The sequence below is a fragment of the Triturus cristatus genome, chromosome 8, assembly GCF_964204655.1.
Source record: "Triturus cristatus chromosome 8, aTriCri1.1, whole genome shotgun sequence".
Lineage (NCBI taxonomy): Eukaryota > Metazoa > Chordata > Amphibia > Caudata > Salamandridae > Triturus > Triturus cristatus.
In genome coordinates this window covers 57,300,053-57,313,389 of record NC_140591.1, presented here as the reverse complement: position 1 = coordinate 57,313,389, position 13,337 = coordinate 57,300,053, and the positions used below count along the sequence as shown (strand labels likewise).

Sequence of the window (13,337 nt, the reverse complement as noted above, 5' to 3'; positions counted from 1 at the left end):
CTTTAGAAAAAAGCATGAAATAGGAAACATTTGTAGTCGAAGCTGAATGCAAGAGAGGTGGAAGCAAATTTAGAAGGAGGACAGAAAGACAATTCTATGTTGAATTGATCATGTTGTCGATCAGTTGATCAAATATTTTGATAAATAAAGAAAGAAAAACTTGAGCTGATACCAAGAAATATTTTGTGAGAAGCAAGAAACCTCTCAGACTTTTCCGAAACCCAGCATTGAACAAGGGACTTTTAGATTTTCAATCTAACACTCTCCCAACTGAGCTATTTCATCCAGCTGGCCATTTTGGCTTTCTGTTGTATTTTTGATAATTGTTAAAGATAAATGCAGACCCTGGTCATTCTATCTGCATGTGCAGTTATGTGTTAAATTGTCCAATATTATTCAGCAGCTAAATTGGTCTGATGGGTGAATTTCCTTTTTAGGAGCCAAGTTAGTTAGAAGATGTTTGTAAACTATGAATGGACTTATACTCAGACACACAGACCTATATGGCGAGGGTAGGCAAACTAGGTCATCTGACTACTAACAGTTTTGTATACGGGGAACTCGAGGCTGATGCAGGCAAAGCTTTACTTTCAATTAAAGGAAGAATTGGCAAATAAAGCAGGTAAAGTTGAATACAAGAGAGGTAAAAGCAAGTTTGACAGAAAGACAGAATGTAAAAAATATGTTGAAATGGTTGTCTTATCGATCAGCTTGATAAAAGGTTTTGATCATTATAAACAAAGTCAATATGAGTTGACTCAAAATAGTCTTTGTGGCATGCAAAGCAGAAGCTCAAAATGTGCCGAAACCAGGGATCGAACCAGGGACCTTTAGATGTTCAGTCTAACGCTCTCCCAACTGAGCTATTTCGGCCTGCCAACAGCCATAGTATTCAGCCTCTTTTTGTGAACAATCCCAGAACAGAGATGCAGAACCTGGATTTTCAATCTGAGGTTAGAGCTGTGTTTTAATGTGTCCTGCATTGTTCAGCAGCTAACTGGTGAAATGGGTGAGTAGCGTTTTTGGGATAAATGTTAGGTCGTTTTTCTTTTAAAACTCTGAGTGGACCAGCACTGTATTACACAGACGTATGTCGCCTGAGTAGGTAAGCTATGTCATCACAATACTGACAACTTTGTTCAAGGAGAAGTGAAAGCTGATGCAGACAAGAGTTTACTTTGAAAAAAGTATAAAATGGGATAAATTCGTCATCAAAGCTGATGGCAAGAGAGGTGGAAGCAAGTTTAGAAGGAGGACAGAAAGACAACTTTTTGTTGAAGTTATCATGTTGTTGATCAGTTGATAAAATATTTTGAGAAATAAAGAAAAAAAACTAGAGCTGATTTCAAGAAATATTTTGCAAGAATGTAGGATCCCCTCGCACTGTGCTGAAAGTCAGGATTGAATCAGGTACCTTAAGCTCTTCAGTCTAACGATCTCCCAACTGAGATATTTCAGCCAACAAGTCCCTGTGGCCTCCTGATGTATTATTAATAATTGTAGACGATACATACAGAACCTGGTCATTCTATTTTCGTTTATAGTTATGTGTTAAAGTGTCCAGTATCATTCAGCAGGTAACTTGGTCTGATGAGTGAATATCCATTTTAGGGGACAAGGTAGGTAGAATATTTTTTTTCTAAACTCTGAATTGACTTATACTCTGAAACACAGACCTATATGGCCAGGGTGTGCAAGCTATGTCATCTGACTACTGACAGTTTTGTATAAGGGGAATTGGAGGCTGATGCAGGCAAAGCTTTACTTTAAAATAAAGCAAGAAGTTGCAAATAAATGAGGCATAGTTGAATACAAGAGAGGTGGAAGCAAGTTTGAAAGGAAGACAGAAAGTAAATAATATGTTGAATTGATTGTGTTGTTGATCAGATTGATAAAAGGTTTTGATAAAGAAGAGCGTTGATTTAACTCCTAACAGCTTTTGTGACATGAAAAGCAGAAGTTGAAATTGTGCCGAAACCCAGGATTGAACCAGAGACCTTTAGATCTTCAGTCTAACGCTCTCCCAACTGAGCTATTTCGGCCTGCTGGTAGTTTGCGTCTTCATCCTTTCTTTTAAACTTCCCAAGAAAATAGATGCTCAACCTCATGCTAGAGCTATGTTTTAAGATGTCCTGTATCATTCATCAGTTAACGGGTGCAATAGGTAAATAGCATTTTTCGGATCCAGGTTAGGTAGCTTTTGTTTTTTACTCTGAATGGACTAGCACCATATTACACAGAGGTATTTGGCCTGAGTAGGTAAGCTATGTCATCTGAATACTGAAATCTGTGTTCAAGGAGAAGTGGAAGCTGATGCAGACAAGAGTTTACTTTAGAAAAAAGCATGAAATAGGAAACATTTGTAGTCGAAGCTGAATGCAAGAGAGGTGGAAGCATATTTAGAAGGAGGACAGAAAGACAATTCTATGTTGAATTGATCATGTTGTCGATCAGTTGATCAAATATTTTGATAAATAAAGAAAGAAAAACTTGAGCTGATACCAAGAAATATTTTGTGAGAAGCAAGAAACCTCTCAGACTTTTCCGAAACCCAGCATTGAACAAGGGACTTTTAGATTTTCAATCTAACACTCTCCCAACTGAGCTATTTCATCCAGCTGGCCATTTTGGCTTTCTGTTGTATTTTTGATAATTGTTAAAGATAAATGCAGACCCTGGTCATTCTATCTGCATGTGCAGTTATGTGTTAAATTGTCCAATATTATTCAGCAGCTAAATTGGTCTGATGGGTGAATTTCCTTTTTAGGAGCCAAGTTAGTTAGAAGATGTTTGTAAACTATGAATGGACTTATACTCAGACACACAGACCTATATGGCGAGGGTAGGCAAACTAGGTCATCTGACTACTAACAGTTTTGTATAAGGGGAACTCGAGGCTGATGTAGGCAAAGCTTTACTTTCAATTAAAGGAAGAATTGGCAAATAAAGCAGGTAAAGTTGAATACAAGAGAGGTGGAAGCAAGTTTGACAGAAAGACAGAATGTAAAAAATATGTTGAAATGGTTGTCTTATCGATCAGCTTGATAAAAGGTTTTGATCATTATAAACAACGTCAATATGAGTTGACTCCAAATAGCATTTGTGGCATGCAAAGCAGAAGTTCAAAATGTGCCTAAACCCGGGACCTTTAGATCTTCAGTCTACTGCTCTCCCAACTGAGCTATTTCATCCAGCTGGCAATTTCGGCTTTCTGTTGTATTTTTTATAATTGTTAAAGATAAATGCAGAACCTGGTCACTCTATCTGCATGTGCAGTTATGTGTTAAATTGTCCAGTATTATTCAGTAGCTATATTGGTCTGATGGGTGAATTTCCTTTTTAGGAGCCAAGTTAGTTAGATGATGTTTGTAAACTATGAATGGACTTATACTCAGAAACACAGACCTATATGGCGAGGGTCGGCAAGCTAGGTCATCTGACTACTAACAGTTTTGTATAAGGGGAACTGGAGGCTGATGCAGGCAAAGCTTTACTTTCAATTAAAGGAAGACTTGGGAAATAAAGGAGGCAAAATTGAATACAAGAGAGGTGGAAGCAAGTTTGAAAGAAAGACAGAAAGTAAATAATATGTTGAATTAATTGTATTGTCGATTATCTTGATAAAAGGTTTTGATCATTATAAACAAAGTCAATATGAGTTGACTCAAAATAGTCTTTGTGGCATGCAAAGCAGAAGTTCAAAATGTGCCTAAACCCGGGATTGAACTAGGGACCTTTAGAACTTCAGTCTACTGCTCTCCCAACTGAGCTATTTCATCCAGCAGCTGGCAATTTCGGCTTTCTGTTGTATTTTTTATAATTGTTAAAGATAAATGCAGAACCTGGTCACTCTATCTGCATGTGCAGTTATGTGTTAAATTGTCCAGTATTATTCAGTAGCTAAATTGGTCTGATGGGTGAATTTCCTTTTTAGGAGCCAAGTTAGTTAGATGATGTTTGTAAACTATGAATGGACTTATACTCAGAAACACAGACCTATATGGCGAGGGTCGGCAAGCTAGGTCATCTGACTACTAACAGTTTTGTATAAGGGGAACTGGAGGCTGATGCAGGCAAAGCTTTACTTTCAATTAAAGGAAGACTTGGGAAATAAAGGAGGCAAAATTGAATACAAGAGAGGTGGAAGCAAGTTTGAAAGAAAGACAGAAAGTAAATAATATGTTGAATTAATTGTATTGTCGATTATCTTGATAAAAGGTTTTGATCATTATAAACAAAGTCAATATGAGTTGACTCAAAATAGTCTTTGTGGCATGCAAAGCAGAAGTTCAAAATGTGCCTAAACCCGGGATTGAACTAGGGACCTTTAGAACTTCAGTCTACTGCTCTCCCAACTGAGCTATTTCATCCAGCAGCTGGCAATTTCGGCTTTCTGTTGTATTTTTTATAATTGTTAAAGATAAATGCAGAACCTGGTCACTCTATCCGCATGTGCAGTTATGTGTTAAATTGTCCAGTATTATTCAGTAGCTAAATTGGTCTGATGGGTGAATTTCCTTTTTAGGAGCCAAGTTAGTTAGATGATGTTTGTAAACTATGAATGGACTTATACTCAGAAACACAGACCTATATGGCGAGGGTCGGCAAGCTAGGTCATCTGACTACTAACAGTTTTGTATAAGGGGAACTGGAGGCTGATGCAGGCAAAGCTTTACTTTCAATTAAAGGAAGAATTGGGAAATAAAGGAAGCAAAGTTGAATACAAGAGAGGAGGAAGCAAGTTTGAAAGAAAGACAGAAAGTAAATAATATGTTGAATTAATTGTATTATCGATTATCTTGATAAAAGGTTTTGATCATTATAAACAAAGTCAATATGAGTTGACTCAAAATAGTCTTTGTGGCATGCAAAGCAGAAGTTCAAAATGTGCCGAAAGCCGGGATCGAACGAGGGACCTTTAGATCTTCAGTCTAACGCTCTCCCAACTGAGCTATTTCGGCCTGCCAGCAGCTATAGTATTCAGCCTCTTTTTTTTAACAATCCCAGAACAGAGATGCAGAACCTGGATTTTCAATCTGAGGTTAGAGCTGTGTTTTAATGTGTCCTGCATTGTTCAGCAGCTAACTGGTGAAATGGGTGAGTAGCGTTTTTGGGATAAATGTTAGGTCGTTTTTCTTTTAAAACTCTGAGTGGACCAGCACTGTATTACACAGACGTATGTCGCCTGAGTAGGTAAGCTATGTCATCTCAATACTGACAACTTTGTTCAAGGAGAAGTGAAAGCTGATGCAGACAAGAGTTTACTTTGAAAAAAGTATAAAATGGGATAAATTCGTCATCAAAGCTGATGGCAAGAGAGGTGGAAGCAAGTTTAGAAGGAGGACAGAAAGACAACTTTTTGTTGAAGTTATCATGTTGTTGATCAGTTGATAAAATATTTTGAGAAATAAAGAAAAAAAAACTAGAGCTGATTTCAAGAAATATTTTGCAAGAATGTAGGATCCCTCGCACTGTGCTGAAAGTCAGGATTGAATCAGGTACCTTAAGCTCTTCAGTCTAACGATCTCCCAACTGAGATATTTCAGCCAACAAGTCCCTGTGGCCTCCTGATGTATTATTAATAATTGTAGACGATACATACAGAACCTGGTCATTCTATTTTCGTTTATAGTTATGTGTTAAAGTGTCCAGTATCATTCAGCAGGTAACTTGGTCTGATGAGTGAATATCCTTTTTAGGGGACAAGGTAGGTAGAATTTTTTTTCTAAACTCTGAATTGACTTATACTCTGAAACACAGACCTATATGGCCAGGGTGTACAAGCTATGTCATCTGACTACTGACAGTTTTGTATAAGGGGAATTGGAGGCTGATGCAGGCAAAGCTTTACTTTAAAATAAAGCAAGAAGTTGCAAATAAATGAGGCATAGTTGAATACAAGAGAGGTGGAAGCAAGTTTGAAAGGAAGACAGAAAGTAAATAATATGTTGAATTGATTGTGTTGTTGATCAGATTGATAAAAGGTTTTGATAAAGAAGAGCGTTGATTTAACTCCAAACAGCTTTTGTGACATGAAAAGCAGAAATTGAAATTGTGCCGAAACCCGGGATTGAACCAGGGACCTTTAGATCTTCAGTCTAACACTCTCCCAACTGAGCTATTTCGGCCTGCTGGTAGTTTAGGTCTTCATCCTTTCTTTTAAACTTCCCAAGAAAATAGATGCTCAACCTCATGCTAGAGCTATGTTTTAAGATGTCCTGTATCATTCATCAGTTAACGGGTGCAATAGGTAAATAGCATTTTTCGGATCCAGGTTAGGTAGCTTTTGTTTTTTACTCTGAATGGACTAGCACTATATTACACAGAGGTATTTGGCCTGAGTAGGTAAGCTATGTCATCTGAATACTGAAATCTGTGTTCAAGGAGAAGTGGAAGCTGATGCAGACAAGAGTTTACTTTACAAAAAAGCATGAAATAGGAAACATTTGTAGTCGAAGCTGAATGCAAGAGAGGTGGAAGCAAATTTAGAAGGAGGACAGAAAGACAATTCTATGTTGAATTGATCATGTTGTCGATCAGTTGTTCAAATATTTTCATAAATAAAGAAAGAAAAACTTGAGCTGATACCAAGAAATATTTTGTGAGAAGCAAGAAACCTCTCAGACTTTTCCGAAACCCAGCATTGAACAAGGGACTTTTAGATTTTCAATTTAACACTCTCCCAACTGAGCTATTTCATCCAGCTGGCCATTTTGGCTTTCTGTTGTATTTTTGATAATTGTTAAAGATAAATGCAGACCCTGGTCATTCTATCTGCATGTGCAGTTATGTGTTAAATTGTCCAATATTATTCAGCAGCTAAATTGGTCTGATGGGTGAATTTCCTTTTTAGGAGCCAAGTTAGTTAGAAGATGTTTGTAAACTATGAACGGACTTATACTCAGACACACAGACCTATATGGCGAGGGTCGGCAAGCTAGGTCATCTGACTACTAACAGTTTTGTATAAGGGGAACTGGAGGCTGATGCAGGCAAAGCTTTACTTTCAATTAAAGGAAGAATTGGGCAATAAAGGAGGCAAAGTTGAATACAAGAGAGGTGGAAGCAAGTTTGAAAGAAAGACAGAAAGTAAATAATATGTTGAATTAATTGTATTGTCGATTATCTTGATAAAAGGTTTTGATCATTATAAACAAAGTCAATATGAGTTGACTCAAAATAGTCTTTGTGGCATGCAAAGCAGAAGTTCAAAATGTGCCGAAAGCCGGGATCGATCCAGGAACCTTTAGATCTTCAGTCTAACGCTCTCCCAACTGAGCTATTTCGGCCTGCCAGCAGCTATAGTATTCAGCCTCTTTTTTTGAACAATCCCAGAACAGAGATGCAGAACCTGGATTTTCAATCTGAGGTTAGAGCTGTGTTTTAATGTGTCCTGCATTGTTCAGCAGCTAACTGGTGAAATGGGTGAGTAGCGTTTTTGGGATAAATGTTAGGTCGTTTTTCTTTTAAAACTCTGAGTGGACCAGCACTGTATTACACAGACGTATGTCGCCTGAGTAGGTAAGCTATGTCATCTCAATACTGACAACTTTGTTCAAGGAGAAGTGAAAGCTGATGAAGACAAGAGTTTACTTTGAAAAAAGTATAAAATGGGATAAATTTGTCATCAAAGCTGATGGCAAGAGAGGTGGAAGCAAGTTTAGAAGGAGGACAGAAAGACAACTTTTTGTTGAAGTTATCATGTTGTTGATCAGTTGATAAAATATTTTGAGAAATAAAGAAAAAAAAACTAGAGCTGATTTCAAGAAATATTTTGCAAGAATGTAGGATCCCCTCGCACTGTGCTGAAAGTCAGGATTGAATCAGGTACCTTAAGCTCTTCAGTCTAACGATCTCCCAACTGAGATATTTCAGCCAACAAGTCCCTGTGGCCTCCTGATGTATTATTAATAATTGTAGACGATACATACAGAACCTGGTCATTCTATTTTCGTTTATAGTTATGTGTTAAAGTGTCCAGTATCATTCAGCAGGTAACTTGGTCTGATGAGTGAATATCCTTTTTAGGGGACAAGGTAGGTAGAATTTTTTTTTCTAAACTCTGAATTGACTTATACTCTGAAACACAGACCTATATGGCCAGGGTGTACAAGCTATGTCATCTGACTACTGACAGTTTTGTATAAGGGGAATTGGAGGCTGATGCAGGCAAAGCTTTACTTTAAAATAAAGCAAGAAGTTGCAAATAAATGAGGCATAGTTGAATACAAGAGAGGTGGAAGCAAGTTTGAAAGGAAGACAGAAAGTAAATAATATGTTGAATTGATTGTGTTGTTGATCAGATTGATAAAAGGTTTTGATAAAGCAGAGCGTTGATTTAACTCCAAACAGCTTTTGTGACATGAAAAGCAGAAATTGAAATTGTGCCGAAACCCGGGATTGAACCAGGGACCTTTAGATCTTCAGTCTAACACTCTCCCAACTGAGCTATTTCGGCCTGCTGGTAGTTTGCGTCTTCATCCTTTCTTTTAAACTTCCCAAGAAAATAGATGTTCAACCTCATGCTAGTGCTATGTTTTAAGATGTCCTGTATCATTCATCAGTTAACGGGTGCAATAGGTAAATAGCATTTTTCGGATCCAGGTTAGGTAGCTTTTGTTTTTTACTCTGAATGGACTAGCACCATATTACACAGAGGTATTTGGCCTGAGTAGGTAAGCTATGTCATCTGAATACTGAAATCTGTGTTCAAGGAGAAGTGGAAGCTGATGCAGACAAGAGTTTACTTTACAAAAAAGCATGAAATAGGAAACATTTGTAGTCGAAGCTGAATGCAAGAGAGGTGGAAGCAAATTTAGAAGGAGGACAGAAAGACAATTCTATGTTGAATTGATCATGTTGTCGATCAGTTGATCAAATATTTTGATAAATAAAGAAAGAAAAACTTGAGCTGATACCAAGAAATATTTTGTGAGAAGCAAGAAACCTCTCAGACTTTTCCGAAACCCAGCATTGAACAAGGGACTTTTAGATTTTCAATCTAACACTCTCCCAACTGAGCTATTTCATCCAGCTGGCCATTTTGGCTTTCTGTTGTATTTTTGATAATTGTTAAAGATAAATGCAGACCCTGGTCATTCTATCTGCATGTGCAGTTATGTGTTAAATTGTCCAATATTATTCAGCAGCTAAATTGGTCTGATGGGTGAATTTCCTTTTTAGGAGCCAAGTTAGTTAGAAGATGTTTGTAAACTATGAATGGACTTATACTCAGACACACAGACCTATATGGCGAGGGTAGGCAAACTAGTTCATCTGACTACTAACCGTTTTGTATAAGGGGAACTCGAGGCTGATGCAGGCAAAGCTTTACTTTCAATTAAAGGAAGAATTGGCAAATAAAGCAGGTAAAGTTGAATACAAGAGAGGTGGAAGCAAGTTTGACAGAAAGACAGAATGTAAAAAATATGTTGAAATGGTTGTCTTATCGATCAGCTTGATAAAAGTTTTTGATCATTATATACAACGTCAATATGAGTTGACTCCAAATAGCATTTGTGGCATGCAAAGCAGAAGTTCAAAATGTGCCTAAACCCGGGATTGAACCAGGGACCTTTAGATCTTCAGTCTACTGCTCTCCCAACTGAGCTATTTCATCCAGCTGGCAATTTCAGCTTTCTGTTGTATTTTTTATAATTGTTAAAGATAAATGCAGAACCTGGTCACTCTATCTGCATGTGCAGTTATGTGTTAAATTGTCCAGTATTATTCAGTAGCTAAATTGGTCTGATGGGTGAATTTCCTTTTTAGGAGCCAAGTTAGTTAGATGATGTTTGTAAACTATGAATGGACTTATACTCAGAAACACAGACCTATATGGCGAGGGTCGGCAAGCTAGGTCATCTGACTACTAACAGTTTTGTATAAGGGGAACTGGAGGCTGATGCAGGCAAAGCTTTACTTTCAATTAAAGGAAGACTTGGGAAATAAAGGAGGCAAAGTTGAATACAAGAGAGGTGGAAGCAAGTTTGAAAGAAAGACAGAAAGTAAATAATATGTTGAATTAATTGTATTGTCGATTAGCTTGATAAAAGGTTTTGATCATTATAAACAAAGTCAATATGAGTTGACTCAAAATAGTCTTTGTGGCATGCAAAGCAGAAGTTCAAAATGTGCCGAAACCCAGGATCGAACCAGGGACCTTTAGATGTTCAGTCTAACGCTCTCCCAACTGAGCTATTTCGGCCTGCCAGCAGCTACAGTATTCAGCCTCTTTTTTTGAACAATCCCAGAACAGAGATGCAGAACCTGGATTTTCAATCTGAGGTTAGAGCTGTGTTTTAATGTGTCCTGCATTGTTCAGCAGCTAACTGGTGAAATGGGTGAGTAGCATTTTTGGGATAAATGTTAGGTCGTTTTTCTTTTAAAACTCTGAGTGGACCAGCACTGTATTACACAGATGTATGTCGCCTGAGTAGGTAAGCTATGTCATCACAATACTGACAACTTTGTTCAAGGAGAAGTGAAAGCTGATGCAGACAAGAGTTTACTTTGAAAAAAGTATAAAATGGGATAAATTCGTCATCAAAGCTGATGGCAAGAGAGGTGGAAGCAAGTTTAGAAGGAGGACAGAAAGACAACTTTTTGTTGAAGTTATCATGTTGTTGATCAGTTGATAAAATATTTTGAGAAATAAAGAAAAAAAAACTAGAGCTGATTTCAAGAAATATTTTGCAAGAATGTAGGATCCCCGCGCACTGTGCTGAAAGTCAGGATTGAATCAGGTACCTTAAGCTCTTCAGTCTAACGATCTCCCAACTGAGATATTTCAGCCAACAAGTCCCTGTGGCCTCCTGATGTATTATTAATAATTGTAGACGATACATACAGAACCTGGTCATTCTATTTTCGTTTATAGTTATGTGTTAAAGTGTACAGTATCATTCAGCAGGTAACTTGGTCTGATGAGTGAATATCCTTTTTAGGGGACAAGGTAGGTAGAATATTTTTTTTCTAAACTCTGAATTGACTTATACTCTGAAACACAGACCTATATGGCCAGGGTGTGCAAGCTATGTCATCTGACTACTGACAGTTTTGTATAAGGGGAATTGGAGGCTGATGCAGGCAAAGCTTTACTTTAAAATAAAGCAAGAAGTTGCAAATAAATGAGGCATAGTTGAATACAAGAGAGGTGGAAGCAAGTTTGAAAGGAAGACAGAAAGTAAATAATATGTTGAATTGATTGTGTTGTTGATCAGATTGATAAAAGGTTTTGATAAAGAAGAGCGTTGATTTAACTCCAAACAGCTTTTGTGACATGAAAAGCAGAAGTTGAAATTGTGCCGAAACCCAGGATTGAACCAGGGACCTTTAGATCTTCAGTCTAACGCTCTCCCAACTGAGCTATTTCGGCCTGCTGGTAGTTTGCGTCTTCATCCTTTCTTTTAAACTTCCCAAGAAAATAGATGCTCAACCTCATGCTAGAGCTATGTTTTAAGATGTCCTGTATCATTCATCAGTTAACGGGTGCAATAGGTAAATAGCATATTCGGATCCAGGTTAGGTAGCTTTTGTTTTTTACTCTGAATGGACTAGCACCATATTACACAGAGGTATTTGGCCTGAGTAGGTAAGCTATGTCATCTGAATATTGAAATCTGTGTTCAAGGAGAAGTGGAAGCTGATGCAGACAAGAGTTTACTTTACAAAAAAGCATGAAATAGGAAACATTTGTAGTCGAAGCTGAATGCAAGAGAGGTGGAAGCAAATTTAGAAGGAGGACAGAAAGACAATTCTATGTTGAATTGATCATGTTGTCGATCAGTTGATCAAATAGTTTGATAAATAAAGAAAGAAAAACTTGAGCTGATACCAAGAAATATTTTGTGAGAAGCAAGAAACCTCTCAGACTTTTCCGAAACCCAGCATTGAACAAGAGACTTTTAGATTTTCAATCTAACACTCTCCCAACTGAGCTATTTCATCCAGCTGGATATTTTGGCTTTCTGTTGTATTTTTGATAATTGTTAAAGATAAATGCAGACCCTGGTCATTCTATCTGCATGTGCAGTTATGTGTTAAATTGTCCAATATTATTCAGCAGCTAAATTGGTCTGATGGGTGAATTTCCTTTTTAGGAGCCAAGTTAGTTAGAAGATGTTTGTAAACTATGAATGGACTTATACTCAGACACACAGACCTATATGGCGAGGGTAGGCAAACTAGGTCATCTGACAACTAACAGTTTTGTATAAGGGGAACTCGAGGCTGATGCAGGCAAAGCTTTACTTTCAATTAAAGGAAGAATTGGCAAATAAAGCAGGTAAAGTTGAATACAAGAGAGGTGGAAGCAAGTTTGACAGAAAGACAGAATGTAAAAAATATGTTGAAATGGTTGTCTTATCGATCAGCTTGATAAAAGCTTTTGATCATTATAAACAACGTCAATATGAGTTGACTCCAAATAGCATTTGTGGCATGCAAAGCAGAAGTTCAAATTGTGCCTAAACCCGGTATTGAACCAGGGACCTTTAGAACTTCAGTCTACTGCTCTCCCAACTGAGCTATTTCATCCAGCTGTCAATTTTGGCTTTATGTTGTATTTTTTATAATTGTTAAAGATAAATGCAGAACCTGGTCACTCTATATGCATGTGCAGTTATGTGTTAAATTGTCCAGTATTATTCAGTAGCTAAATTGGTCTGATGGGTGAATTTCCTTTTTAGGAGCCAAGTTAGTTAGATGATGTTTGTAAACTATGAATGGACTTATACTCAGAAACACAGACCTATATGGCGAGGGTCGGCAAGCTAGGTCATCTGACTACTAACAGTTTTGTATAAGGGGAACTGGAGGCTGATGCAGGCAAAGCTTTACTTTCAATTAAAGGAAGAATTGGGAAATAAAGGAGGCAAAGTTGAATACAAGAGAGGTGGAAGCAAGTTTGAAAGAAAGACAGAAAGTAAATAATATGTTGAATTAATTGTATTGTCGATTATCTTGATAAAAGGTTTTGATCATTATAAACAAAGTCAATATGAGTTGACTCAAAATAGTCTTTGTGGCATGCAAAGCAGAAGTTCAAAATGTGCCGAAAGCCGGGATCGAACCAGGGACCTTTAGATCTTCAGTCTAACGCTCTCCCAACTGAGCTTTTTCGGCCTGCCAGCAGCTATAGTATTCAGCCTCTTTTTTTGAACAATCCCAGAACAGAGATGCAGAACCTGGATTTTCAATCTGAGGTTAGAGCTGTGTTTTAATGTGTCCTGCATTGTTCAGCAGCTAACTGGTGAAATGGGTGAGTAGCGTTTTTGGGATAAATGTTAGGTCGTTTTTCTTTTAAAACTCTGAGTGGACCAGCACTGTATTACACA

General features: G+C 37.5%; 2 non-coding genes across 2 annotated transcripts; both read right to left on the bottom strand.

The window, feature by feature from the left end:
- Positions 1 to 6,055: 6,055 nt before the first annotated feature.
- Positions 6,056 to 6,128, bottom strand: TRNAF-GAA (transfer RNA phenylalanine (anticodon GAA)). Its single transcript has one exon. It is a non-coding gene; the product is annotated as a tRNA-Phe (tRNA).
- A 2,257-nt stretch (positions 6,129 to 8,385) lies between these two features.
- Positions 8,386 to 8,458, bottom strand: TRNAF-GAA (transfer RNA phenylalanine (anticodon GAA)). The gene has a single exon. It is a non-coding gene; the product is annotated as a tRNA-Phe (tRNA).
- Between the last annotated feature and the right edge of the window lie 4,879 nt (positions 8,459 to 13,337).